This window comes from Coptis chinensis, chromosome 9, assembly GCF_015680905.1.
Source record: "Coptis chinensis isolate HL-2020 chromosome 9, ASM1568090v1, whole genome shotgun sequence".
NCBI classification, from domain to species: Eukaryota; Viridiplantae; Streptophyta; class Magnoliopsida; order Ranunculales; family Ranunculaceae; genus Coptis; species Coptis chinensis.
Genome location: NC_141464.1, coordinates 41,363,318 through 41,389,213, shown reverse-complemented (window position 1 = coordinate 41,389,213; position 25,896 = coordinate 41,363,318). Strand labels below are relative to the sequence as shown.

At 35.4% G+C, this 25,896-nt stretch overlaps 2 long non-coding RNA genes across 4 annotated transcripts; one reads left to right on the top strand and one right to left on the bottom strand.

Annotated features, from left to right (window-relative positions):
* Positions 1-9,162: 9,162 nt before the first annotated feature.
* Positions 9,163-10,415, top strand: LOC147476056 (uncharacterized). Its single transcript, XR_015207465.1, has 2 exons — positions 9,163-10,146; positions 10,232-10,415. It is a non-coding gene; the product is annotated as an uncharacterized LOC147476056 (long non-coding RNA).
* Positions 10,416-10,531: 116 nt separating this feature from the next.
* On the bottom strand, positions 10,532-12,429 carry LOC147476055 (uncharacterized). Of its 3 annotated transcripts, none has more exons than XR_015207462.1 (3): positions 11,692-12,429; positions 10,782-10,881; positions 10,532-10,649 (listed from the first exon to the last, which is right to left on the bottom strand). It is a non-coding gene; the product is annotated as an uncharacterized LOC147476055 (long non-coding RNA). The 3 variants fall into 3 exon arrangements; XR_015207463.1 differs by having other exon boundaries at positions 10,551-10,649; positions 10,775-10,881; XR_015207464.1 differs by having other exon boundaries at positions 10,648-10,881; positions 11,692-11,768; positions 11,864-12,429.
* Between the last annotated feature and the right edge of the window lie 13,467 nt (positions 12,430-25,896).

Sequence of the window (25,896 nt, the reverse complement as noted above, 5' to 3'; positions counted from 1 at the left end):
TAAGCTCAAACTCGAAGACCTTCAAAACAGCTCCCTAAACTCTTGCCGATTGGAGCACCGCCATGGCCAAAACATTTACTCGAAGTTGTTTTAATCTTGAAGAAACGTGGTCAAAATGTTATGAGCCACAGATTGTTTTGTTAACCGTATTTAGTAAATAATCTCCACAGAAATAAGAAGTACAAAAGATGGCAAACAAGGTTATCATGGGAAACGGATCTCAATATCACCTATCCCCTAGCTTTTGAACCCGTTATCCCTCACAGGCTAACATTATCAGAAACTTAGATATATAAGGAAGCTATCATGGAGCACCACATTGTGTGGGTTCGGGTATTGAGGAGGTTGAACTGTAATAAACTTACGGCAGAAAAACTGAAAGATGCTTTGCACGCTTATTTTTTCTCTTATTTTTTTATCCATAAAAAGAATTGAATTGATATATGTAAAAACAAGGCAAAGAACGCCTAAGGAATTAGTCAGAATTAGTAACTAGGACCATACCCGGACCGGACACTCTTTTACGGAAGAACGACCCCCACCCACAAACCAGAAAACAAAGAAAGGAACAACAAGCAAAAATATAGATAGCTTCAAACATTTTCCTATTTTTTAGGAATTGATACATAGTAATAATAACAAAAGCAATCGTTACATTGAGCCGCAGCGAAGAAAAATTTTTGTGAAACCAAATACTATTCTCACCGGCCCATCGCACAACAAGAACACTAAACTAAGTATGCACATGGGAACCTCACATTTGGTGATCCATGTGGGAATTTACATAAAAAACAAAAACTACTTCATGCCTTTGGAGATTGATTGCATGAATGCTTTGCCACCGATCCACAATTAAATTGGCCTCCCTCCATGTTGCGGTTAAGTTGCGTTCTTTAGTCCTTCAGGCATCTATGCCATCCGTGCCTTCGTCCACCTTGGCACATTTGAACCACCAAATTCACGAAATGATGCGGTAAAATCCAATCCCACACATAACTTCTTCCAATTTGTATGCAGAGTATACTCCACACTTTCCGATATAGCTACACATTCAGCTATGAAGTTAGTCCCATGACCTACATGTCTGCACACAATAGCTCGGAACTCACAGTTTTTATCTCGGAAACAAGCTGAAACAAGCACCATAACCCGGAGGCAAAGGTTACCCAATAATGGATTTCATACTATACCAAGAAGATACTACTGCAAACCAAAATCCACCCATCGAGAAAACCCGAGCATCATTCTCGGCGGGGGCCATCCGTCCTATAGTGAAATTTCTTAGGAGCCGCTAAAAATCATCAAAACAACTGAAAAATTCTTCTAATATGCCCAAAACATTTTGCCGCCACCGCTTGAACTAGAACCTAATTCAATATCCAGAGTGAGATTAGTACAAAATGAAATATGAATTCTTCTTTTCGTTCTATGAAGATCGGGATGATGCTTTTAATAGTTAGAGTCCGAAGCGGTCGGATGACGCGATCCGTCCGTCGGGCAAGATTCTCAAACTCTTACGGGAGGAAATCTTCATATAAGAAACTTTTCTCGAGACTCCTTATCCGTCACGTATAGATTCAAGGCAAAGCAACCATTTCCATAGCAGCAGATCTGACTAAATGGGGAAAAGGAATAGCGTAGAGGTCATTGTTGACACATAGAGAGGGGGTTTAAGCTCTTCGGTGGATTTGGAGCTTAAAGAAACACACTCTTCGCAAGATGCAGCCATCAGATCATCCTTGCAGAGGCATGTCCTATACTCTGCGGGGTTAAGCCAACACTCAAAACTCCATTAGTATATTCACATAAATCACCCTCCCACGCATCCCTTAGGAACTCGGCAAGGAACACAATCAGTAGTGAAACTTCCTTGGGTATCTTCTTCTACAATTTGGTCATGAGAATATGCCCTTGAACAAGGCCTTCAAGATAAACTTAATGACTAAACCATGTGATGGCTTTGCCTTGGGTTTATTTATCATTCTTACGTAAGAATTACGCCTATCGGTTTTCAAAGGTCACACAAAAGTATCTTTGTAGAGTTTTATCTCAAGTCATCCGATTTCGATCGGGGTTATCCAATTGGGTACAAGTTTGATGGATGTCAAGCAAAAGAATGTTAAAGAATGTGGCTTCATGCGGTAAGTCCTTCGCTACTTTCCAAGCCGTGGGTGGTCATGTGTCTACCCATAATAACAAGAGAAAGAAGGATTGCTTTCGGAGACATTCAAGCACCAATTTTTGCAATAGGTAATGGATCAACAAATGTAAGAGACACGAGTGGGCAAATCAAAGGGTGAGGGGAATCACCCGGTGCGATGTGCAACAAGTCATTTCGACACAGTCAAGCTCTAGGTGGACTCAAAACATGTCACCGGGTTTCCCAAGATCGGGTCAAAAGTCCTACCACTACTAACTCGATTGGGTGAGATCGTAGGTAGTTGAACATAGTCGACAAATGAGCAAATTTTTCGATATTAATGAAAAGGGAGGAGTTCATATTGAGTCAGTCCTCTGCTACCTCTTTTTGCATAAGCATTCAAGGATCAGTCAAGCAAAGAAGACATAACATAACATACATGCCAGGGGGTCGCTATTTATGTTGAACTCCAAAGCGTTAGCATGACACTATTATGAGGTGCTTTCTTCATTCACAAGTAATGCAAATTATACTCTTTTCCCTTACAAAGATGAACCACCTTTTGTACATCGACCCATGTCCTAATTACAATTCAAATCTATCATTAAAAAGAGACCTAACATAAATACAATTCCAAATTCAAGATATACTTAAACAAACAAACTACTATTACCAAAAAAATATACCTTACTAAGTTGGATTCCTAAGATATCTAACGAAGTTATCATTAACAAAAGACCTAACATAAATACAATTCCAAATTCAATAGAAGTTTACCAGTAATAGAGTTTCTTAAACAAACAACCTACTTTAGAACGATATATAACACATCAAGAAAACCTGAAAATTTTCCATCGACCTTTTCTATTTTCCAAAATCAATTTTAAAGGTATTTCATTAGTTTTTAAAAATTAAATTATTTTCTTATTTTATGTTCTTTACTCTAACTTTTATGAAATTGGTTACAGGTTAAGATTATGACAACTCAATATCATTCATTGAAAACAATCAACAAAGCAGATACTCCATGGAAAATTCAAGTTAGAGTTACCAGAAGGTGGAATGACCTATTCTTCAATGATCTTGCACTTAAAAGCAACGACATTTTACTAATGGACGAACAGGTTTTATTTAAATATTTATTTAACACATATATATTATTATAAATTGTTCATCATATATTATTATAAATTGTTCATCATATATTATTCATTGTACAGGGTCATGAAATTCAAGCTACATATTCATTAAAATTAACAAAGAAGTTTGAAAAATTCATTCAAGATGACAATGTCCTAATCATTCGAAAACTTCAAAGTGAAAAAGAGTCAGAAAAAATTCAGATTAAAGACATGAGTTCAAGATTGAATTTGATGATAAAACAATACTGAAATTAGCAAGCAATCAGGACGTTGAAATTCCAAAGGACCTTTTCTTTTTCACATCCTTCACAAATATTCATTCAAAAAAAAATAACATTGTTCTCATAGGTAATACATTCATTGGAAATTTTTATGCTTACTAACATATGGTGTACATGTATACTTAATAATCTTTTACATGCAAATGAGATGTGATAGGTGTGCTTTTAAAAGTCAATGAAATTGAAAGCGTCGGTTACGGATCCGGCAAAGGAAAGACAAAGACGAGACATTATACTTGCAGATACAAGGTATGTAAGAAACATGTTACAAAATTTATATATTTAAATAAGTCAATAAATAGTATTTTATCCTACTTTTAACTGCAGCAAATCTACCATGAGAATAACTTTATGGGGTAACACCATGGACCAAATTCCGGTGATTTCATTAGATCACCCCATAAAAATTATGTCTTAATTGTTACATCAACTTCATTCCAAAATTTTAGAAGTACATATCTCTTACTCACCCAAATTCAAATAATTATATAAATATTGTAAATAAATAAAAATATTACTGTATGATTACAAGTGATTATCTCCAATCAACATTTGCTACAAAGGTGTATATAAATAAGAATATTCCCGGTTTGCATCTTATTTGGAAAGGTAATATAAAACTACTTTTCAGTCAATTATTAATTTATGTCTGTTCCTCCATTTCAACATATATTTTTATTTTAAAAAAAATATGCAGAGCACAACAGATCAAAGCGGATGCCCTCGAAAAACTAACAAGACACCAAAGAAACAACAAGTAAGCAACACAAATGAGGAAGAATACGAAGTTTAATGACATATTATTTGAAGAAAATGAGGTAACAACTAATGTTTATTAATCTGATTTGCTATCAAATTTCAAAATATACATCTTTATTATCTAAGTTTATCTTAAATTTATTGTTCTATAATAGGTAAATCATACATGTGCAATTCAAAGGTTTCAAAGTTTTCAATAATGAAAGAATGCCATGTTACTATAAAAGTTGCCCAAGTTGTAAAAATAAGCTTGAAAAAATCAATTCAAGATATTGGTGCAAAAGTGCAAAAACCATTCGAGGAATCTAAGCTCGGGGTATCAATAATGACAATTTTACAAATATATCATATAAGGGATATGCAATCTTACATGTTTTTCTTTAATATGGAATGAACGGATACAAGTTAAACTTTGAAATCTCCGATGGCTTAAATTATGCAAGCACAATAGCATTTGGGAAGACTGCTGAGTAAGTAATGATCAAGCATCTTGAAAAAAGAAATTGCCGCTATCGAAGATAAGGTACAATAACAAATGAGAAATCTACTATTTTTACAATTATATATTGTTGACTTTCAAATTTGCTGACAGGAAAATGGAAACTAATTGGTCAATCAGATTTTACAGAGTATAGTTGGAAAAGAATATTGCTTTCGCGATTAAAGAATCTGCAAATAATAAAAGAACTATAGTAGAAAACGCACAATATTTTGTACGTTTCTACCATGAACACCAATGAAGAAGTAAGTATACTTAAAGTTAAAGTGATATTTCAATTTTATAAATTTCCATACTACTACTTCCAAACAAATTTTCGTGTATTGCAAAGTTGGGCTATACAATCAACAAACAAAGGAATCACAAATGGAAGAGTTTATACAAAATGTATAATTAAAAATACATATATATGTAATTCTATACATTTAAAATTCAATTCATAATATCAAATTCTAATAATTTTGTTTCTTAATACGGGAAGCAAGTCAGAAATGTGTTGTGTTCTGACTATATCAACACCAAGTGATCTAATGAGAAAAGGTATATTTCTTACTTCACAATAATAAATACACATTAAAAACATTTTTGTAATACTAACAAACTGCTACTATTCATCTATACAGGAAGATACATCCAAAATCAAAAGAATCGAATAAAGCAACACCAATCTTTCAAATGAATCTCCAAAAGCCAAAAAGCTTGCAAAAGTTTACATTTCAAGGTAACTTTTCAATTTCCCATCATTAAAAAAAAACATTATTGGTGATGTACATTGTTTATAGATGATACTAGATACTAATATTAATTCCTTTTTCAATACAGGACAATGACTCTGAAGCATGATGCATTGGTTACTTAAACGTGGAAATTACCCAGTTCTTAATAAATGGAAACCGGCCGTTTTTAATATTAAAATTTCAAAGTCTACTTTCATTGTTTTCAATAGTTGGTTAGTTAACATTTTATCTATATAATTAAAAATTCAATGGTCTTTCATCTTAGCATAAAAATTAAACCACTAGGTATTAGCAATTGCATGTATTGATTTTACATTATATTGTCCACGTCATAGACTAGGCGATGTAATAAAATATTTATTGTGGATTGTGTTTTTCATACGGGACGCCGGGGGCTGTTTTTAGCTAAATAAGGATTTGTGAGTTTGACACATAGAATGAGTGTCCGGAATTGCCGTGGCAGGAGTTATATGAGCAGGTGTTACTTGATGGGATGAGATTGATTTTGTAGGACAGGAATTGTATGTTCTTCCCTAAACATTCCTCCCAAGCCATCAAGTACCCATCAGAAAACAGAGATGTAGATTCCCTTTTGTTCATATAATCTTGATTAGCTACTTGGCTTGGACAGAAAAATTGAAAAGGAAAATGAAGGGTTCTTTGTAATGAATTGGCGGAGTAAGATGCCAAAGAATGTATCTTAGTTCGTTTATACATTTTTTGTTTCGCTAGATGAGTCACAAGTGTTAATAGTGAAGTAGAGAGAGTTCCTCTGAAAATCTTCAACTGTTTAAGTATGAACTTAACTTCGGCAATTGAGGTGCCATCATTAGTTAGCTCGCGAATCCCTGATTTGTTTGTACCCCCCTTCAGGGCACAAAAAAAAATAGGAAAAAGATACACCCGACTGCTACTAAGAACCTAACAGAACAATTTTTAAAAATGTGAGATCAGACGTTAATACGCTTTGCCTACTTCACCGCAGCCTACCATGATCAAAGTTTTGGATTGGTTCGAATCCAATTTCGCCGGATTTCATGGAAACATGTAAAACATCTTTTTCACAGTTGTGTTCTTTGAGGATGATGGTGTAGAATCTTTGGAAAACATTTTCAAAGGGACTTGAGGAAGTAATTGATTGGGGTGGGAAGATTCAACGAGAAGAAAGGGAAAGTGATCTTGAGAAAAATAGAGAACCGATAGGGCTGGTAGATGATGGGTCCTACAGTCTTTGAAGTTAGAAATGGAAGTGTGTAGATGGTGGAGGTGGAAGACAGACAAAAAAATAAACTAAAGGAGGTGGAAGTAACGAATACCACACCGGGCTTTGTGGAAAAAGGCGTTGATTACACACGCGTTCCTCGAATACAAGGATGGGGTTGGGTTGTTGATTGAATAGCTAAGACACTTATATTTGGCATTGCACCTTAACTGAAACCTTACGCTTATAACTAAGGTTTAAGGCCATTTTTCTCATCAATGACCAGAGTTGGAGAAAAAACAATATGGATGAACAATACAGTTCATACCCAAAATGCTGCAATAGTCTACTTGGTGAATAATTCGACATAAAAAGATATAGGTTCATAAAAAGAACCAAGGGATAACCTCACTTCGGACTTCGGCAAATATTGATCGAGATACAACTCCCCACTAATCTTCAAAATTCTATTACACTATTTGAGAAGAATCTCATAAACCTTATGAGTATCCATATTCGATAAAATTTAGTGAAAATATTGATCGGTCTTAACCAAATTTTTGCCTCCTCCAAAACACCAACAAGCAAAGCTACATTATCAAACTTCAAGCTATAAGACCGAACTTACCGGACAGGAAGAGTAATCAAGCCACCCAAACAAACAACAAATGACAAAGCAAAGTCAACGGATATCCCCAGATAGATAAACTCATCCGCTTCAGCGTAAATGATTGATAGGACAAACATAGATGCCACAAGTCCACAACTCCAATAAAAATACAACTAAAATAATCCCGAAGTGTATTAAAGGAAAAGGAATCTGTTTACGTAAAAGTTTGCTATGTGCTCGATAAACTAATTTTCGTCATTTTAGTGAAATGCCGATCATGTAACTTACCGCAAGATGTGAACTCAAAGATTCGGTAACAAAAGTTCTTATCCCATGTGAGCATAACTTACCAATGATCCCGCCAAGAACGCCGTTGGATTTCTCACTCAAATAGAAAACCGTTCCAATCGCATGAGACGGTGAAATAAAAATCATCAACAGGGAATATCATAATGACGTCAACAAGTCGGATGTACAAATCACAAATAGTAACAAAAAAATTACTACCTTATTCACAAATATCACAAACAAAAGGTAAAAACTGTACAAGACCGGGCCCATCATGAACAGCCAACTCGGACACCGGACCAAGTGAGGCATGAGCCAACTCTAGCGTCAACCACACCATAAGTAGTCTTTCATTTTGCCACCACCGAAGTATAATATTATGTACAGTTTTCTCAAGAAAGTCCTTATTATGGTTTCGTGTTTTAGTTTGCTAAGGCATTGTTTTTAGCTAGAATTATAACATGTACAGTATTTAAGAAATCACCTCTCTCTGAGGACACTTGTCATCTAGATCTGATCTGTAGTTTGGTATGGGTACTTTGCTAAAGACAACCACTCTCGAATATTGACGGCTGCCCAAGGTAAATATCTTCCACTTGTAAAAAAATATAATGAAAAATAAAGAAAAAAAGTGCTCAAATTAAAAATGCGTTCCTGCGAACTAAAATTTTCCCTTCTAGATGTTTATCAAAACTGTACACAGACAAACCCATTCTCGGGTTGCTAATGCTTCGAGATGAGCAAAATCACGCCTATCCTTTTTGTCCTTTGATACCAACTCTTGCTCATCCTTATTCCTAACGAGCATGGTAAATTTCCACTTCCACTCTTCGATGTTATCTAGGGTTGAAGCCCCCTAAAAAAGATTTTGTGGATGAAAAGTGAAACGAAGAAATTAATTGCTCATAGTTAATGCATAATCGATAACAAAACAATTGATCGAAGTAATAAGCGAGTGAACCGCAAAACATAAAAAGTTAAGTGAAACTAACTAAAGCAAAAGGCGCCAAGTGAAACTTGGAAATGATTGCTCTCCTCCACAACCTCTCACACTCAAATCTAACCCTCCACAAACATTTACTCACGAAGTTCACAGTTCGAGACCACTCGATCGCTTTGACCAAACACACTCTATCCATGACGCACCTCCTTGTTTTGTTCCAAGGAGCATGAAGAGAGTCAAGATATACCTTTGGAGCATTTTGTGATAAATGGGAGTTACTTATTTCCATCCGGTTGAATTTGCTTTGTAGTTAGTGTTGTTTTTGCTCCTTGTACCGGTGGGACAACCTCGATACTACTTTCTCTTATTGGTGTTATGTTAATTATCCTGGTTTATTCCTATAATTTCACATTGTACCACTACACCAATGCTCATCTTAATAACCAATAACACGCCTTTAATACGATTCAGTCCACAAATGCAGGCTAAAAACTTACCTTCCGAGATGACGAAGACGCTTGGCGTCATGATCGATTCCTCTTTGAGTAATCATCATAAGCATACCGCCCATAAGAAAAATTCTGCTGCAATTGTTGAAAAGAAGGAAAAGGAGTACACCTCCGATTTCGAAACGGCCCATTTTGATTCCTTTCCAATTCAAAATCAAGTGAACGACTACTACTACAAGAAGAAGAAACAATCACGGATTTTACACGGTGTGAAGGGAAACAAGAAATAGCTGAAGAGTGGAAAAGTGATGTTTGGATAGGAGTTAAAAAGAGTGGGTTTTTTATAAGCTTTTTGGGGTTTTTGAAAGAAAGAGTTGGTTTTATTAATGACACTAGCATCATACACGTGCGATGCACGTATTAACAATACATCCACAACAATAGAAATCTTAGCAATATTGTTCAATACTATTTACTCTCAAAAACGCAAGAGGGAAAAGTTGGGAAATTAACTGAGGTAGGGGACAACAACTCAATAGAAGCGCACCTTACATACAAAGATTGTACCATATATCAGAAGTGGTTGTCAAAGTTGTGGGCCAAACTTGTTGTCCTTCACCTCTTAAAATTCAATTTCCCTTGAATGACACATCTCATTTGAACCTTATCTACAATGTATACTTTGTAGTTTGTACTCATTCTTAGTGTTGGAGGTGTTTGAGGAGGCTCTCGCAACAAAAGTTTACTTTATGCTGGTACTGGACTCTTTTAAAATCTCTGACGACGTAATGGATGATAACTTGTGTAACTCCTTTTTTAGTTTCTGTAAACAATTGAATGTGTTAGAGATGAAATTATACATGATTAATTTACCGGCAGCAAAAGAACTAATCCAATTATGGCAACTGCAGCATGATGTAAAAAGGGCAAAAGATAATCTCAATGTGCCACATTGGTTCACTGAGTTCACCAACAGTAGCAAAAGGGTTGATGACAATCTCAGCACCATTCAAACCGAAGGCTAACCAGTTCAAAGGATGGTGTCTTCCATATCATATATTAACAACTATCTTTCCATATGCAGTATCAAACACATGGTATGTGATTCTGTTGCACATACCATTCAGAAAAAGTTCAAACAACATCAGTTCTCACTATGACCATATTATATTTTCGTGCCAGGTCTTAAAGAAATTGGATCGATTCCCCATCGACTGGCTCAACAAACTCACACCATCTGTTCTCTTTGGTACAAAATGCAAACAACATTAGCCATGCCTCTTGGGATCAAAATATAAACACATTTTGAAATATTAATATTAGATGGAAATACATCTATGCATGATATTTGTGGATGTTGCAATTATGTAAAATTATTCATGTACATAGTTTGTCTTCGTGAGTGACTCACTTGTAAGCATAATACATTGACTCTTGAAGTGCATGCAGCATCTATAAGAGGTTTCACTTTCTCGAAGATGACTCTATTCTAGTTTGAAAAGGGTGTAGTGGTGGGAAGAGCAATAGAGTTCTGAATGAGACCTACTCGAACCATTCGAGGCTCTCATAAAACTTCTTTTTCAGCATAGAAACAGAAGGCCTACAAAAATCAAGAGAGGAGTCACTATATTACGACAAAACCCACGGTGAAAGTTACACCTGTGTATGTGCGTGAGTTTAGGAATTACAACAATGTTTCCAATAACCTGATCATGCATATCTTACCATTTACCTTGGCATATACGACGACACAAATTTATCAGTGCCTTAGCTAGCTTTTTGGCAGAGCTAGTTTATACAACTCATGAAAGGATTCTGGGATCATATTTTACCTGCATGTCGAAGTAATATTTTGAAGATAGATCAATTGCAGAATCAGGGAGACCAGATGATTCAAGTGGTTTTCCACCGTTTAGTCGTGTGAGCATGCATCTCAATTCCATCAAAATAATTAATTCTTGCAAAATAATTAACTAAAGATTAGAGTGTGTATTCCCCAGTCCCCAGTCCCCACCCAAACAAATCAGTAATAGTATACTCAATTTGGACAGAGGAAATTGAAATTACAAAATTGCTATCCTCGAATTGTATGAACACAATGAGCAATATTCAAACACAGATGCAAAAAACACATACCCAGATCCCATATTTTCCTAATATAGTAAGATATAATTTCAACATGAACAGAACATTTGCTATTTATTCTTTTACATTCTCATGAGTATTCCTCCATGTAATAAACAATAGCGGTCGTTTGGATAACAATCACATAGAAGAAATAAATATATATATATAGAGAGAAAGTGGCGAGAAATTCAAATCTTTAAGAACAGTGTTTGCCTTCTCACACTACCAGATATGAGTCATCATGTACACCATGAATATGAAATGAATAAGGTCAGGAAAAATGAGAGCAACTCCACATAGAAATCTATAGGTAAATTTCATATCAGTGTCTAGAGAAGTAGCAACTTCTCAATGACATATAGAATCTCACAACACATAATAATGCACCGACAATCAGGGATTTTAACCCCCCGCTTTAGTTTGGAAATCATACCCCAAGACCTTGGAGCTAACCTCCAAAGGCCTGATTCCTTCAAGCTGTGAATATTAAAAATTATGCCATAAGTATAACTTACATCAGTAAATCTCGGGAGCAGACATGATTTGCCAAACACTAGAATATCCAATGAGCAAAAGCTTGAATAGATAATCACTACAAAACAGCGCCACAAAATTTGTTTCAGCCATATATATTTTAGATTCAAGATTGAAGAAATCATATAGTATTCCTTTACGTGTGAATAGTACCAGTCGAAGATTGTGAATAATACCGGTCGGAGACCGAAGACAGAGCGAATAATGAGAAATTGCAAACACGAAGCGAGGAATATTCAAGAAATCTACAGAGAACCTTTAGATAGTGAAAAGATAAGCATTTAAGTTTGATAGAGGTACTCTGTAAGCTTGTTTACTCAGCCGTTGAGCAATTTCATACTTCTCCATATTCAAAGCACACTGCCATTTTTGAAATATGCCAAACAATTATTTACCACAAACAAAACGGGTATGCCATAAATAAAAAAATTCCAATTGCGTACATGCACTGTAGTTGCCAAATCTAAATGAAAAAAAGAACACTGAGATACCCTCGTAACCCTCGTTAGTGCTTTCACTCTTCTCTACACTTGTATCCACTCACAAATTAAAGAGTTGCTCACAACAAACTCAGGTTATTTTATCGACTATAGTTTCATAAAATTACATAAAGTCATTTTAACTTTTATTTCCTAAAAAATTAACTAAAATTGAAATAATTTATTGTAAACAATTTATTCAACGAATGATAAAATGACAAAGACAACAATGAGAAATTTTCTAAAGATAGAAGAAAAAAAAAATCCTTTTTAGTTGTAAATATAACATGAAGGAGATAAAGCAAACAAAATGTACTTGCTCAAACTTCAATTACATATTCAAAACACAGAGATATCAAATAAAAAGTAATGAAAAGAGAAAAAATCACTTTCAATCGTCTAGCTTTCTCAAGCTCGATATATCATAAATCTCTTGCTCAAGAACTTCCAATGGAGAATTCAATTGCTTCAACTACGAATCGCTTTAGAGATGAATGCATAGGAAATAAATTTGATCAATTCAACAAATAATTAATACATAGATGAATCAATCATCCTATTATTGGAGATTTTAGAGAGAGAGAAGAGGAGCGAGAATATTCGAGAATCGTAGAGATAATACCTTCATATAGTGAAAAGACCAAAATACCCTCAAAAAAGATAGAAAAATTACCAAACTGCCCCCATGGACGTTACATGAAAAAATACTATTCATCATACCCCATATTTTTCTATATAGTAAGAAGATTTTTAGGTATGGACCAACTTTTAGTTGGTGACGAATTAGTAGAGATGAACAAGGCATTTTCTTTAATGTTGTAACATTTTTTTTTGTTTTGTTTTATTTTGTTAGGGTTTTTGGTTGAAGAAGAAATGAGTGGAGGGTTTTTGAGTAGTAGACTAGAGATTTTTACATTACAAGGTCGTTATCGTACGGGCTTTTTGTTGGTATCACACGAACTCCATGGGATCGAACGGCTGGGAAGTGAAAGTGTATATTCTTTGGTTGTTGGATTGGGCTTTGGACCTTTCGTAGAAATCTTTGGACTTGGGGCTTGCGGGCTTTTTAAGCTGATGAAAATTTTACAACAAAATTAGGGTTTTAAACTCTGAAGAAGAAATTGAATGAAAGTATGAAAATGAAACACCCCTAAGAAATTCCAAAATAATGAACCGAAAAATCCATTCTCATTTTAAAAACACTCTCAAAGACAATAGTTGACTTTTGTTCGAAAAAGACAATAATACTCTAGTATGTACAGGTGTAGGTACATATCAAGCATCACAAAGAAAATGGTGTGTACAAGTGTCAGTGCATACCACCTCTTAGTATGCAAAGTATGCACAGACGTCAGTGCATACAAAACATAAAAGGGTAAGATTGAAAAGAGTAAAAAATAAAAAAAAAAAGTTAAATATGTCCTTATTAATAATTAAATCGTGAAATATGGTTTTTCTTGTAGTTATAAGCCAAAAAAAATTCCTTATCAATGGTTTCAAAGCCTAGTTGTTCTAAATTATAATTAAAAGTGATCGATGGTAAATTATAATTTCTTACACGATCTTTGAGTTAGAAATGGAAGTGTGCGGATGGTGGAGGTGGAAGACAGACAAAAAAATAAACTAAAGGAGGTGGAAGTAACGACACAGTCACACTGCTGTGGAAAAAGGCAGTGATTACACACGTTTCCTCAGAAGTACAAGGATGGGGTTGGGTTGTTGATTGAATAGCTAAGACACTTATATTTGGCATTGCACCTTAACTGAAACCTTACGCTATAACTAAGGTTTAAGGCCATTTTTTCTCATCAATGACCAGAGTTGGAGAAAAACAATATGGACGAACAATACAGTTCATACCCGGATGCTGCAATAGTCTACTTGGTGAATAATTCGACATAAAAAGATATAGGTTCATAAAAAAGAACCAAGGGACAACCTCACTCAGACTCGGCAAATATTGATCGAGATACAACTCCCCACTAATCTTCAAAATTCTATTACACTATTACGAGAAGAATCTCATAAACCTTATGAGTATCCATATTCGGATAAAATTTAGTGAAAATATTGATCGGTCTTAACCAAATTTTGCCTCCTCCAAAACACCAACAAGCAAAGCTACATTATCAAACTTCAAGCTATAAGACCCGAACTTACGGACAGAAGAAGTAATCAAGCCACCCAAACAAACAACGGCAAATGACAAAGCAGTCAACGGATATCCCCTGATAGATAAACTCATCCGTTTAAAGCAGAAATGATTGATAGGACAAACATAGATGCCACAAGTCCACAACTCCAATAAAAATACAACTAAAATAATCCGAAGTGTATTAAAGGGAAAAGGAATCTGTTTTACGTAAAGTTTGCTATGTGCTCGATAAACTAATTTCGTCATTTTAGTGAAATGCCGATCATGTAACTTTTACTGCGGTATGTGAACTCAAGCTTTCGGTAACAAAAGTTCTTATCCCATGTGAGCATAACTTACCAATGATCCCGCCAAGAACGCCGTTGGATTTCTCACTCAAATAGAAAACCGTTCCAATTTGCATGAGATGGTGAAATAAAAAAATCATCAACGGGGAATATCATAATGGCGTCAACAAGTTAGGATGTACAAATCACAAATAGTAACAAAATTACTACCTTATTCACAAATATCACAAACAAAAGGTAAAAACTGTACAAGACCGGCCCATCATGAAACACCAACTCGGACACGGACCAAGTGAGGCATGAGCCAACTCTAGCGTCAACCACACCATAAGTAGTCTTTCATTTTTGCCACCAGCGGAAGTATAATATTATGTACAGTTTTTCTCAGCAGTCCTTATTATGGTTTCGTGCTTTAGTTTGCTAAGGCATTGTTTTTAGCTAGAATTATAACATGTACAGTATTTAAGAAATCACCTCTCTCTGAGGACACTTGTCATCTAGATCTGATCTGTAGTTTGGTATGGGTACTTTGCTAAAGACAACCACTCTCGAATATTGACGGCTGCCCAAGGTAAATATCTTCCACTTGTAAAAAAATATAATGAAAAATAAAGAAAAAAAGTGCTCAAATTAAAAATCGTTCCTCGCTTGAACTAAAATTTTCCCTTCTAGATGTTTATCAAAACGTACTGTACAAACCCATTCTGGTTGCTAATGCTTCGAGATGAGCAAAATCACGCCTATCCTTTTTGTCCTTTGATACCAACTCTTGCTCATCCTTATTCCTAACGAGCATGGTAAATTTCCACTTCCACTCTTCGATGTTATCTAGGGTTGAAGCCCCTAAAAAAAGATTTTGTGGATGAAAAGTGAACGTAAGAAATTAATTGCTCATAGTTAATGCATAATCGAGAACAAAACAATTGATCAATTAATAAGCGGGAACCGCAAAACATAAAAAGTTAAGTGAAACTAACTAAAGCAAAAGGCGCCAAGTGAAACTTGGAAATGATTGCTCTCCTCCACAACCTCTCACACTCAAATCTAACCCTCCACAAACATTTACTCCACGAAGTTCACAGTTCGAGACCACTCACGATCGCGCTTGACCAAACACACTCTATCCATGACGTACCTCCTTGTTTTGTTCCAAGGAGCATGAAGAGAGTCAAGATATACCTTTGGAGCATTTTGTGATAAATGGGAGTTACTTATTTCCATCCAGTTGAATTTGCTTTGTAGTTAGTGTTGTTTTTGCTCCTTGTACCGGTGGGACAACTCGATACTACTTTCTCTTATTGGTGTTATGTTAATTATCCTGGTTTATTCCTATAATTTCACATTGTACCACTACACCAATGCTCATCTTAATAACCAATAACACGTCTTTAATACGATTCAGTCACAAATGCAGCTAAAAACTTACCTTCCTCGAGATGGACGAAGACGCTTTGGGCGTCATGATCGATTCCTCTTGAGTAATCATCATAAGCATACCGCCCATAAGAAAAATTCTGCTGCAATTGTTGAAAAGAAGGAAAAGGAGTACACCTCCATTTCGAACGGCCCATTTTGATTCCTTTCCAATTCAAAATCAAGTGAGCGACTACTACTACAAGAAGAAGAAACAATCACGGATTTTACACGGTGTGAAGGGAAACAAGAAATAGTGAAGAGTGGAAAAGTGATGTTTGGATAGGAGTTAAAAAGAGTGGGTTTTATAAGCTTTTGGGGTTTTGAAAGAAAGAGTTGGTTTTATTAATGACACTAGCATCATACACGCGTCGATGCACGATAACAATACATCCACAACAATAGAAATCTTAGCAATATTGTTCAATACTATTTACTCTCAAAACGCAAGAGGGAAAAGTTGGGAAATTAATCGAGGTAGGGGACAACAACTCAATAGAAGCGCACCTTACATACAAAGATTGTACCATATATATGAAGTGGTTGTCAAAGTTGTGGGCCAAACTTGTTGTCCTTCACCTCTTAAAATTCAATTTCCTTGAATGACACATCTCATTTGAACCTTATCTACAATGTATACTTTGTAGTTTGTACTCATTCTTAGTGTTGGAGGTGTTTGAGGAGGCTCTCGCAACAAAAAGTTTACTTTATCTTTGGTAATTGGACTCTTTTAAAATCTCGACGGCGTAATGGATGATAACTTGTGTAACTCCTTTTTTTAGTTTTCGTAAACAATTGAATGTGTTAGAGATGAAATTATACATGATTAATTTACCGGCAGCAAAAGAACTAATCCAATTATGGCAACTGCAGCATGATGTAAAAAGGGCAAAAGATAATCTCAATGTGCCACATTGGTTCACTGAGTTCACCAACAGTAGCAAAAGGGTTGATGACAATCTCAGCACCATTCAAACCGAAGGCTAACCAGTTCAAAGGATGGTGTCTTCCATATCATATATTAACAACTATCTGTCCATATGCAGTATCAAACACATGGTATGTGATTCTGTTGCACATACCATTCAGAAAAAGTTCAAACAACATCAGTTCTCACTATGACCATATTATATTTTCGTGCCAGGTCTTAAAGAAATTGGATCGATTCCCCATCGGTGGCTCAACAAACTCACACCATCTCGTTCTCTTTGGTACAAAATGCAAACAACATTAGCCATGCCTCTTGGGATCAAAATATAAACACATTTTGAAATATTAATATTAGATGGAAATACATCTATGCATGATATTTGTGGATGTTGCAATTATGTAAAATTATTCATGTACATAGTTTGTCTTCGTGGAGTGACTCACTTGTAAGCATAATACATTGACTCTTGAAGTGCATGCAAAGATCTATAAGAGGTTTCACTTTTCGAAGATGACTCTATTCTAGTTTGAAAAGGGTGTAGTGGTGGGAAGAGCAATAGAGTTTGAATGAGACCTACTCGAACCATTCGAGGCTCTCATAAAACTTCTTTTTCAGCATAGAAACGAAGGCCTACAAAAATCAAGAGAGGAGTCACTATATTACGACAAAACCCACGGTGAAAGTTACACTGTGTATGCGTGAGTTTAGGAATTACAACAATGTTTCCAATAACCTGATCATGCATATCTTACCATTTACCTTGGCATATCACGACGACACAAATTTATCGATTGCCTTAGCTAGCTTTTTTGGCAGAGCTAGTTTATACAACTCATGAAAGGATTCGGGATCATATTTTACCGCATGTCAAGTAATATTTTGAAGATAGATCAATTGCGAGAATCGGGGAGACCGGATGATTCAAGTGGTTTTCCACCGTTTAGTCGATGTGAGCATGCATCTCAATTCCATCAAAATAATTAATTCTTGCAAAATAATTAACTAAAGATTAGAGTGTGTATTCCCAGTCCAAAGTCCCACCCAAACAAATCGGTAATAGTATACTCAATTTGAATGAGAGGGAGGAAATTGAAATTACAAAATTGCTATCCTCGAATTGTATGAACACAATGAGCAATATTCAAACACAGATGCAAAAAACACATACCCAGATCCCATATTTTCCTAATATAGTAAGATATAATTTCAACATGAACAGAACATTTGCTATTTATTCTTTTACATTCTCATGAGTATTCCTCCATGTGCGAACAATAGCAGTCGTTTGGATAACAATCACATAGAAGAAATAAATATATATATAGAGAGAAAGTGGCGAGAAATTCAAATCTTTAAGAACAGTGTTTGCCTTCTCACACTACCGGATATGAGTCATCATGTACACCATGAATATGAAATGAATAAGGTCGGGGAAAAATGAGAGCAACTCCACATAGAAATCTATAGGTAAATTTCATATCGGTGTCTAGAGAAGTAGCAACTTCTCAATGACATATAGAATCTCACAACACATAATAATGCACCGACAATCGAGGATTTTTTAACCCCGCTTAGTTTGGAAATCATACCCCAAGACCTTGGAGCTAACCTCCAAAGGCCTGATTCCTTCAAAGCTGTGAATATTAAAAATTATGCCATAAGTATAACTTACATCAGTAAATCTCGGGAGCAGACATGATTTGCCAAACACTAGAATATCCAATGAGCAAAAGCTTGAATAGATAATCACTACAAAACAGCGCCACAAAATTTGTTTCAGCCATATATATTTTAGATTCAAGATTGAAGAAATCATATAGTATTCCTTTACGTGTGAATAGTACCAGTCGAAGATTGTGAATAATACGGTCGGAGACCGAAGACAGAGCGAATAATGAGAAATTGCAAACACGAAGCGAGGAATATTCAAGAAATCTACAGAGAACCTTTAGATAGTGAAAAGATAAGCATTTAAGTTTGATAGAGGTACTCTGTAAGCTTGTTTACTCAGCCGTTGAGCAATTTCATACTTCTCCATATTCAAAGCACACTGCCATTTTTGAAATATGCCAAACAATTATTTACCACAAACAAAACGGGTATGCCATAAATAAAAAAATTCCAATAGCGTACATGCACTGTAGTTGCCAAATCTAAATGAAAAAAGAACACCGTGAGATACCCTCGTAACCCTCGTTAGTGCTTTCACTCTTCTCTACACTTGTATCCACTCACAAATTAAAGAGTTGCTCACAACAAACTCAGGTTATTTTATCGACTATAGTTTCATAAAATTACATAAAGTCATTTTAACTTTTATTTCCTAAAAAATTAACTAAAATTGAAATAATTTATTGTAAACAATTTATTCAACGAATGATAAAATGACAAAGACAACAATGAGAAATTTTCTAAAGATAGAAGAAAAAAATCCTTTTTAGTTGTAAATATAACATGAAGGAGATAAAGCAAACAAAATGTACTTGCTCAAACTTCAATTACATATTCAAAACACAGAGATATCAAATAAAAAGTAATGAAAAGAGAAAAAATCACTTTCAATCGTCTAGCTTTCTCAAGCTCGATATATCATAAATCTCTTGCTCAAGAACTTCCAATGGAGAATTCAATTGCTTCGGCTACCTGAATCGTTTGCAGAGATGAATGCATAGGAAATAAATTTGATCAATTCAACAAATAATTAATACATAGATGAATCAATCATCCTATTATTGGAGATTTTAGAGAGAGAGAAGAGGAGCGAGAATATTCGAGAATCGTAGAGATAATACCTTCATATAGTGAAAAGACCAAAATACCCTCAAAAAAAGATAGAAAAATTACCAAACTGCCCCTGTGACGTACATGAAAAATACTATTCATCATACCCCATATTTTTCTATATAGTAAGAAGATTTTTAGGTATGGACCAACTTTTAGTTGGTGACGAATTAGTAGAGATGAACAAGGCATTTTCTTTAATGTTGTAACATTTTTTTTTGTTTTGTTTTATTTTGTTAGGGTTTTTGGTTGAAGAAGAAATGAGTGGAGGGTTTTTGAGTAGTAGACTAGAGATTTTTACATTACAAGGTCGTTATCGTACGGGCTTTTTGTTGGTATCACCACTAACTCCATGGGATCGAGCAATTTTGGGAAGTGAAAGTGTATATTCTTTGGTTGTTGGATTGGGCTTTGGACCTTTCGTAGAAATCTTTGGACTTGGGGCTTCTGCGGGCTTTTTAAAGTGATGAAAATTTTACAACAAAATTAGGGTTTTAAACTCTGAAGAAGAAATTGAATGAAAGTATGAAAATGAAACACCCCTAAGAAATTCCAAAATAATGAACCGAAAAATCCATTCTCATTTTAAAAACACTCTCAAAGACAATAGTTGACTTTTGTTGAAAAACAATAATACTCTAGTATGTACAGGTGTAGGTACATATCAAGCATCACAAAGAAAATGGTGTGTACAAGTGTCAGTGCATACCACCTCTTAGTATGCAAAGTATGCACAGACGTCAGTGCATACAAAACATAAAAGGGTAAGATTGAAAAGAGTAAAAAAAAAAATAAAAGTTAAATATGTCCTTATTAATAATTAAATCGTGAAATATGGTTTTTCTTGTAGTTATAAGCCAAAAAAAATTCCTTATCAATGGTTTCAAAGCCTAGTTGTTCTAAATTATAATTAAAAGTGATCGATGGTAAATTATAATTTCTTGTACAGTGCTGAGTTAGAAATGGAAGTGTGCAGATGGTGGAGGTGGAAGACAGACAAAAAAATAAACTAAAGGAGGTGGAAGTAACGACACGATCCTGCGGCTTTGTGGAAAAAGGCGTTGATTACACACGTTTCCTCGAAGTACAAGGATGGGGTTGGGTTGTTGATTGAATAGCTAAGACACTTATATTTGGCATTGCACCTTAACTCAAAAACCTTACGCTATAACTAAGGTTTAAGGCCATTTTTTCTCATCAATGACCGAGTTGGAGAAAAACAATATGGGCCGAACAATACAGTTCATACCCGGATGGTCGCAATAGTCTACTTGGTGAATAATTCGACATAAAAAGATATAGGTTCATAAAAAGAACCAAGGGACAACCTCACTCGGACTTCGGCAAATATTGATCGAGATACAACTCCCCACTAATCTTCAAAATTCTATTACACTATTACGAGAAGAATCTCATAAACCTTATGAGTATCCATATTCGGATAAAATTTAGTGAAAATATTGATCGGTCTTAACCAAATTTTGCCTCCTCCAAAACACCAACAAGCAAAGCTACATTATCAAACTTCAAGCTATAAGACCGAACTTACCTCGGCGGGGGAAGAGTAATCAAGCCACCCAAACAAACAACGACAAAAAGCAGTCAACGGATATCCCCTGCATAGATAAACTCATCCGTTTCAAATGAGAAATGATTGATAGGACAAACATAGATGCCACAAGTCCACAACTCCAATAAAAATACAACTAAAATAATCCGAAGTGTATTAAAGGGAAAAGGAATCTGTTTACGTAAAAGTTTGCTATGTGCTCGATAAACTAATTTCGTCATTTTAGTGAAATGCCGATCATGTAACTTTACCGCAAAGTATGTGAACTCAAAGACTTTCGGTAACAAAAGTTCTTATCCCATGTGAGCATAACTTACCAATGATCCCGCCAAGAACGCCGTTGGATTTCTCACTCAAATAGAAAACCGTTCCAATCGCATGAGACGGTGAAATAAAAATCATCAACGGGGAATATCATAATGGCGTCAACAAGTCGGATGTACAAATCACAAATAGTAACAAAAATTACTACCTTATTCACAAATATCACAAACAAAAGGTAAAAACTGTACAAGACCGGGCCCATCATGAGCGACCAACTCGGGACACTGGACCAAGTGAGGCATGAGCCAACTCTAGCGTCAACCACACCATAAGTAGTCTTTCATTTTGCCACCGGAAGTATAATATTATGTACGAGTTTTTTCTCAAGTCCTTATTATGGTTTCGTGCTTTAGTTTGCTAAGGCATTGTTTTTAGCTAGAATTATAACATGTACGATATTTAAAGGTATTATAAAAATGAATGCACTCTCTTGGAATGTTTTGGGTGGTATCCAAATGATGCAATCCACATAGCCTTATTCATCCGCATGATGATCGATCCGCTTTTCGCGCCAAACTATGCACAAACAAGTCCCCCTCATAGTTCAGGATTCTATTACAAGATACGAGAAGAATCTCATAAACCTTCGAGTATCCATATTCGGATAAAATTTAGCTTAAAATATTGATCGGTCTTAACCGAATTTCTGCCTCCTCCAAAACACCAACAACCAAAGCTACATTATAAAACCTCAAGCTCTAAGACCAACCTTACCGACGGGGAAGAGTAATCAACCCACCCAAACAAAACAAATAAAAAAAGCAATTAAACAAATATCCCCTGCAGATAGATAAACTCATCCGTTTCAAAGAAAAATGATTGATAGGACAAACATAGATGCCACAAGTCCACAACTCCAACAAAAATACAACTAAAATAATCCAGAAGTGTATTAAAGGGAAAAGGAATCTGCATACGTAAAACTCATACAACTTGATAAAGAGAGTATGCCACAGGAAGCAAAACGTTAAGAACTTAACCATTAATATAAGAACTTAACCGGATGAAGACCGATATAAGAACTTCATTACCGAATCGCCGAGTTCACATACCGCGGTACATTGTAGTAAAATAACAAAAATTAGTTTCGAGAGCACATAGCAAACTTTTATGTATTTTTCCAAAAAATAACTTGATTGGTTGATAGTCCATTTAAAGTGGATAAGGAATTTATAGGCTGTAAACTATTCCCCTTTAATGATAGAAAGAAGCTCACTTAAGATGTGCTTAGTTTATCACCATAGGTCGGACACGATCTGAATTTCGGTCGACACGGGAAAATATCAAAATTAGCCATCATTCGTAATTTTTTCAGATTTCTCGACAAGGCCAATTTGTCATTAAGTAAGACTTAATCATGGATTTTTTAGGGTAGCAGAGGGTGGCTTCCAAGTTCCAAAGAAACAGTTATATAACAACAATTTGAAATGGATGTTCTATAGTCTCTACCTCTAGACTCAACTTGAGCTCCAATAACAAATTCCATTTTTCTCCAGAACCAACCAAATTTGATGTGTGAGTGTGTTTGTGTATAAGTCAGTTAGTGTGTGCATGCATGCACCAATGGATGTTCTATAGTATCTCTACCTCTAGACTCAACTTGAGCTCCAATAAGAAATTCCATTTTTTCGCCAAAGCCAACCAAATTTGATGTGTGAGTGTGTTTGTGTATAAGTAAGTTAGTGTGTGCGTGAATGCACCAATGGATGTTCTATAGTCTCTCTACCTCTAGACTCAACTTGAGCTCCAATAAGAAATTCCATTTTTCTCCAAAGCCAACCAAATTCGATTTGTGAGTGTGTTTGTGTATAAGTAAGTTAGTATTGTGCGTGCACGCGTGGTGGTAAGAGATGATCGGATGTGGAATCATTAGTATTTTAGTAAATAGACCAACATCTTAAATATTAAAACAATTACCACTTCCACAACATCAAGCCACATATACAAGATAGAGAATAGAATCAACTTCCAAATGTATCAAATAGTGATCAATCTATAAAGACCATGGAGTAAGCTTTTATGAAATTGGTGACATGTGTGTGGTAAGCATGAGGTTGGATAATTGAAGTGTCGCCACTGATGCTCACAAAAGCGGATTAATCACAACATACAAGGCTCATATGTGGCATGGAACCACGCTTTCGAGGTTCTACACACAATTGTTTCAGAGGGTAAAAGGCGGTCTTTTGTTTGTTATACAAGGAGGCATGTTTTCGGATTTTAGGTGGAGTCCCATGGTCACCCCTAAGACTTGGGTTCTCCATGATGTGTGAGAAAACGAGAAGACTTTATCGACGCAGTCATCTATCAATTCCAATTTTAATTTTGAAGTTAGAAAGCACTTTTCAATAGAAGATGATTGGAACTTCTCAATGCGGTAGAGTTGGTGAGCGAGGAATTCGGGGCGACATGGTCGGTTAAACACATTGTGACCGTGATCCGGATGTCTTAAGCTCGAAGTGGTGATCACAAACTATAGATCTTCAAACTCTAGAGGTGACTGGGTCTTTGTTGAGCCATTTAAGCATGAGCACCCCGATGCAACTTATCTTTGTTGGGCTAGGCGGTTCAAATTACTTCAAAGAAAACGCCTTTTTGTGTCCGATTACACCATCATTCCTCCAAAGGTGTCGAAAAGCAAAACAACGGGAGCCTTTCAAGGACTATTTTCTAGCGGGGAAAGAAGGATCAAAACGGTCTTGGCTGAACTAAACAAAACACCAAAACGAAGAAGAATTGGAAGGGCAAGAGAAAGATAATTATGGATGACTAAGCGAGGAAATGAGCGGGATATACACCGGTGCACCTCGAATTCACATTTATTGACAGGTACTCATCCAATAAATAGGACTTCCCTTGATCATTTCTTATTCAACTTATCTTGGTAGTACACGGGACAAAGAAAAAAAAATTCAGCTAATGTGTGTTAGCGATAATGTTCAATATAATCGTGAACGATAGGAAGCAATTCCCATAGTTTATTACTTTGACCCAATTCTTCAACGTAAAAACGATGAAAAGAAAGTTAACCAATTTACTTTTTGGTCTTAGAAGCTCCTTTAATCTGAATACGTTTCATGACTTTTTCAAATCGTTTACTTCCTAAAATGTATGTGGCCCGCTATATTAAGAGTTGTCTTTCTACTATAATGCAACAAGGTAGAAGAAACTTCGGTTGCAGTGGGGAGTAATGGGTTTGAAGAACTATACATTTTCAGTCTGGATCAAATTATTTAATTGTATGGTAAGTATCGCACACACTGCACAGTGTCGGCAATCTTTGAAACCAATTGTCTTGAATCCTAAAGGTGTATGGAGGGGCTTAACACTTTCTACGTAATCCGAACCTCTAAATCATATAAGGGGAGAAAGTTCCGATCGAGACCAAAAGTACATTATCTGTTTCGTTGTTGCAACTCTATCAATTAACCAAAATGTTGATTCCGGAAGTTATAAATTGCTTTCGAATTAAGAAGGAAAAGAAAAGAAGGACCAACATGTATTTTGACACAAAGAACAAAGTCAAGAGAGTCAACAAATAGGTTGTATTAAGAACATGAGAACCGTTCTGAAATTGTTAAGCTACATTTCACAAAAAAATTGTTGTGCAGCATTTACGGTTGGGTAACAAGAACCCGCTTTCTGAGTGTAAAATTGTTCGTGAAACCGGTGCAACATCGCAAAGTTTAATCAAGTAGGAATGAAATGATGTCCTACTTCATAAGTGTCCATCCATGTGATTGACAATAGGACTGCAACTAAGATTATGAAAAACCACCAAACGAATTTCAGAACCACCTTCATAAAAGTATTTTGTTTAATACTACGACTTCCGACTCCATCCTTACGTCCAAACTCTATGACACTAGAAACTTGATCATTAACATTCGAAACAGAAGCATTTAGTACGTCAGACTTCCATTGAAATTGTTTAATAATGCTTTTTGGATATAGGCATATGTAAGTCGATTGTTAATTTCAAATTTTTAGTACTTGCTTTAAACTTGATTGGCCTTCTTCCTGTTAATAAGACCGAGTTCCCTTTTGTTCTAAGGTACTTACACTTCTAATATTTGGCTTTTGTAGATTATTTATGTGATTTTTAATATGCCAAATAGTTTTTTGCTATAAACATGTTACTTTTTCCTTTTTCCTTAGTTGCTGTACTCTAGATATCCAACTCATATCCCTATATAAGTAGGATACGGGGACACAGCTATTTAAAAATAAACATAGTACTTAGATA